The 5526-nt window shown below is 33.7% G+C and overlaps 1 non-coding gene across 1 annotated transcript; it reads right to left on the bottom strand.

Annotated features, from left to right (window-relative positions):
• Positions 1–4837: 4837 nt before the first annotated feature.
• LOC125610468 lies at positions 4838–4943 on the bottom strand. Its single transcript, XR_007340485.1, has one exon. It is a non-coding gene; the product is annotated as a U6 spliceosomal RNA (small nuclear RNA).
• Between the last annotated feature and the right edge of the window lie 583 nt (positions 4944–5526).

The following is a 5526-nucleotide window of genomic DNA, read 5'->3' on the forward strand; positions in this document are numbered from 1 at the left end:
GATGTTGGGTATTTTTCCATTTATCTTATGGCCAGTTGTATGTTTTCTTTTGAGAAATATTTATTTGGTTCCTTTGTCCATTTGTTAATTAAATCATTTTCTTATTATTAAGTATTTAAATACTTTAATATATTTTGGAGAGTAACCTCTTGTTAGATGTATGATCTGTTTTGTGTTACTACAGTGAAATACCTGAGGCAGCTAACTTACAAAGAAAAAAAGGTTTATTTAAGTCACAGTTTTGGAGATTCAAAGTCCAAAATCAGGCAGCCCCATTGATTTTTCTCCCATTCCATATATTGTATCTTTACTCTTGATTTTTTTCCTTTACTGATCAGAAGCTTTTAAATTTCATTCAATCCAATTTATCTCCTTTTGCTTTTGTCACCTACATTTTTCTGGTCATATACAAAAAAAAAATTATCACCCAGTCCAATGTCATAGACCTTTCCCCCTTTTGTTTTCTTCTAGTGGTTTTATAATTTCAGGCATTACATTTCAGCCCTTCTTCCATTTTTAGTTTATTCTTTGTATATGGAGTGAGATAAGGATTGAGTTTCATTCTGCAGCAAACAGATTTCCCAACACTGATTTATTCAAAGAGACTGGCCTTTCCCCAGGGTATATTCTTGGCATCTTGGTAAAAAAAGATAATTGACCAGAAATGGGTGGATTTCTGGAGCTCCACTCTGTTCCACTGGTGTATGTACGTATTTCCATGCCATTATTATGCTGTACTGATTACTGTTGCTTTGTGGTATATTTTGAAATCAAGTAGTGCGATGCCTCCAGGTTTGTGGGGGAGTTTAGTTTTATTTTTTCACTAAAGATGGCTTTGACTGTGGGTCCACAAAAATTTTAGGATTGTTTTTTCTTTTTTGTGTGTGTGAAAAAAAAAATGCCATTGGAATTTTAATGTCAATGCATTGAATTTGTAGATCACTTTTGTAGTATGGACATTTTAACAGTATTAACTCTTCCAATCCATGAACATAGGATATGTTTTCATCTTATTTGTGTCCTCTTCATCAATGTTTTACAGTTTTCCGTGTTTAAATCTTTCATCTCCTTTGTTAAACTTAGTCCTAAATAATCTATTTTATTTTAACTTGTGGATCTTACGAATAGGATTGTTTTCTTGATTTTTTTTAAGATGGTCTGTTGTTAGCGCACAGAAATGGTACTGATTTATTTTTGTGTGTGTGTTGACTTTATATCCTGCAATTTTACTAAACACATTTATTAGTTCTAACAGTGCTTTGTGAAGTCTTTAGAGTTTTCTTTATCTAAGACCATGTTGTCTGAAAACAGGGACAAATTAACTTCTTCCTTTCCAATTTGGATGCTTTTGAGTTCTTCCTTGTGTTAGTTAGCTTTGTATTGCTGCAACCAAAATACCTGTCAAGAACAATATAGAGGAGGAAAAGTTTATTTTGGCTCATGGTTTCAGGGGTTCAGTTCATGGACAGCTGACACCACTGCTCTGGGCCTGAGCGAGGAAGAACATCATGGTAGGGGTAGGGGTGTGGAGGATGAAATTGCTCAGCTCTTGGCAGCCAGGAATGGGGGGGGCTAAGAAAAAAGCATCAGGGTTAAAATATAAATCCCATCCCCAAAGACCTACTTCCTCCAGCCATGCCCCATCTCTCTACTGTTACTAACCAATGTATCCAAATTATTCATTTATCAAATGGATTAATCCACCAAATGAATTCATCCATTAATTAATTAGGTTATAACTTTCATAATTTCATCATTTTACTTCTGAACATTCCTACATTAATAGAAGCTTTGGGGGATACCAAATATCTAAACCATCACATTTCTCTTGTTTAATTGTTCTGGCTAGGACTTCTGGTACTATCTTGAATAGAAGTTGCAAAACTGAATGTTTTTGTCTTCTTGATATTAGAGGAAAAGATTCACTGTTATGACTGCTGAGTATGTTAGTTGTGGAATAATATATAAGGCCTTTATTTTGTAGAAGTACATTCCTTTAAACCTAACTTGTTGAGAGTTCTTATCATGAAAGAATGTTGAATTTTGTTAAATGCTTTTTCTGCATCTATTGAGGTGATCATATGATTTTTTTCCCCTTTATTCTGTCAGTGTAATGATTTATATACATGAACCATCCTTGCATTCCAGGAATAAATTCCACTTTATCTTGGAACATGACTCTTTTTATTACTGTTAAGTTTGGTTTATTAATACTTGTTGAAGATTTTTACATTTATGATCATCAGGGATATTGGCCTATAATTTTCTTTTCTATCAGGATAATGATACCTGGTCCAGGTATCAGGATAATGTTTGCCTCATAAAATGAATTTGGAAATGTTCTCTCCTCTTCAATATTTTGGAAGTTTTAGGGCCATTATTAGCTCTTTAAATGTTTGATAGAATTCAGCAATGAAGACATCAGGCTCTGGGCTTTTCTTTGATGGGAGATTTTTATTACTGATTCAACTTCCTTTCTCATTATTAATCTGTTCAGACTTATTTTTTCATTTTTTAATCTTTGGTAAGTTGTTGGTTCTAAGAATTTCCCTAGTTTTTCTAGGTTATTCAATTTATTGGCAGGTAATTTTTTACAGTAGTCATATTCTTTTGCATTTCATGGTATTACCATAATGTCCTATCTTTTATTTCTGATTTTTATTTATTTGAGTCCTCTCTTTTTTCTTAGTCTAACTAAAAGTTTTGTTAATTTTTTTTAAAAAGTTCTTAGTTTCATTGATTTTTTTCCCTATTGTTTTTCAGTCTACTTCATTTATTTCTGCTCTGATGTTTATTATTTTCTTCTACTATTTTGGACCTAGTTCATCCTTTTTCAAGTTTCTTAAGATCTAACATTAGGTTATTTATTTGAGATTTACTTTTTGGTGTGTTTCTGGCTATAAATTACACTTTTAGAATTGCTTTTGCTGCATCTCATAAGTTTTGTTATATTGTGCTTTCATTTTCATTTGTCTCAAGATATTTTAAAAATTCACCTTTAATTTATTCTTTGGCCTGTGCTCACAATCTTTTTGCTTATCTACATATTTGTGAATTTTTCCAATTTTTTTTCCTACTAATTTCTAATTTTATACCATTGTGGTGTGGAAAAATGTTTAATATTATTTCAGTCTTCTTAAATTTGATAAAACATGTTAATATTTTTTGTGTGATCTAACACATGATTTATTCTGGAGAGTGTTCTGCTTGAGAAGATAAGCATGCTGCTGCTATTGGGAGGAATGTTGTGTATATTTCTGTTAGACCTGTTCGCTCTAACATGTAGTTCAAATCCAGTGTTTTCTTATTGACATTATGTCTTGATGATCTATCCATTATTGACAGTGGGATATTGAAACCCCCTATGATTATCATACTGCAGTTTATTTCCCCCTTTAGATCTTTTAGTATTTGCTTTATACAATTTTCTCCAATATTGAGTGCATATATACTTGCAATTATTTTATTTTCTTGATTGATTGATGCCCTATATCATTATGTAATGAACTTCTTTGTCTCTTTACAGTTTTTGGCTTAAAGTCCATTTTATCTAATGTAAAAATAGCTATCACTGCTCTACGTTGGCTTCCATTGGCATGGAATATATTTTCCCATACATTCTTTCTCAATCTATGAGTCCTTAAAGACAAATTGAGTCTCCTTTAGGTGGTTGCTATAGTTTGGTTCTGGACTGTCCCCCAAAGGCACGTATGTTAATAGCTTGGTCCTCAGCTTTGTGTTCTTGGGAGGTGGCAGAACTTTTAGAAAGTGGGGTCTAGTGGAAGGAAGTTCTGTCATTGGGGGCATGACTTTGAAGGGTATATGGGGACCCTGATCCCTTGCTGTTACCCTCTTTTCTTCTCTGCTGCCCTGAGATGAACAGATTTTCTCCATGCTGCACTTCTACCATTGTGTACTATGCTGCCACAGGCACCAAAGCAATGGGACTAAGTAACCATCCATGGACTGAAAACTTGAGCCCAAAGAAACCTTTCCTCCAAATAAGTTTATTATTTCAGGTTATTTTGTTACAGTGATGCAAAGCTGAATAACACAGCAGCACACAGTTGAGTCTTATTTTTTAAGAAAATCCACAGTTATTCCATGGATTTTGATGGGAGAATTTAATCCATTTACAATCAAGATAATTAAAACTTACTACTGCCATTTGGTTGTTTTCTGTTTGCTTTGTAGATCCCTTGTTACTTTGTTCCTTTCTTGCTATCTTCCTTTGTGATTAGTTTGTTTTCTGTGCTGGGATGATTAGGTTTCTTGCTTTTCATCTTTGGTAATATGTACTATAGGTCTTTGTTTTGTGGTGACCATGAGGCACATTTGGAACATCTCATGGTTTTAACAGGCTACTTTTAAGCTGATAACAACTCTGCATTTAAAAACTATACTTTTGCTCTCCTATACATTTTCTGTTGTTGATATCACTGTACCTTTTTATATTGTATGTCCCTTGAATTAACAGTTATTATTATTTTTAATAGTTTTGTCTTTTAATCTTCATACTAAAGATATATGTGATTTACAACTCACCGTTGCGGTGTTGGCATCTTCTGGATTTGACTACATATTTTTACCAGGGGGTTTTAGACTTTTATGTGTGTTCATGTGGTTAATTGGCTCCCTTTAGTTCCACTTGAAGAGCTCCCTTTGGTGTTTCTTACAAGGCTGGTTCAGTGGCCGTGAACTCCCTCAGTTTTTGTATATCTGGGTAAATCCCTATCTCTTCTTCATTTCTGAAGGACAACTTTGCCGGGCACAGTATTCCTTATTGGCAGTACTTGTCTTCTTTTAGTACTTTCAATATATCATCCCACTGTCACCTAAAAATGTGGAACATTTGATGAACTTTCATGTTACCCTTGAGCAGGGGCCATGTTACCTTCTCCTTAATGTTCAAACTTCAGTGTATGTGCCACCAAAGCAAGCACTAGCATTTGTTATAATCACGTCACCCGATGGCTTATTATTTCACCTTTTGTTTGTCTAAAAATATCTTTTTTTCATCTTCCGTTTTGAATGGTGTTTTCACTTGATACAGAATTTTAGGTTGACATGTTTTCTTTTTTCTTTTAGTATTTTAATAATGTTGTCTTCTGGTTTTATTTATTTATTTGTTTTTTCAGATGAGGAATATATCCGACTGCTTTTCATATCTTCTGTTCATTTGTGTTTTTCAGGAATTTAAGTTCGGTGTGACTAGACGTGATTTTATTTGTATTTATTTTGGAAGTATGTTGAAATTTCTTGATCTGTTTGGGACGGGGGGATGTTGCTGGTTAAATTTTGAAAATATTTGACCAATATCACTTCAAATCTTTTTCTGACCCATTCTCTTGCTCCTCTCCTTCTGGAGCTCTAGTTGCTCTTTTTCATAAGTATTTGATACTGTCTCAAAACCCCCTGAGGCTGCTCACTGTTTTCAACCTTTCCCTCCTTTATACTTCTGTTAAAAGGATTTCTACTGATCTCTCCTCCAGTTTCACTGATCTTGACTTCTTTCTGCAGACCACC

This window comes from Marmota marmota, unplaced genomic scaffold, assembly GCF_001458135.2.
Source record: "Marmota marmota marmota unplaced genomic scaffold, marMar, whole genome shotgun sequence".
Taxonomy (NCBI): Eukaryota; Metazoa; Chordata; class Mammalia; order Rodentia; family Sciuridae; genus Marmota; species Marmota marmota.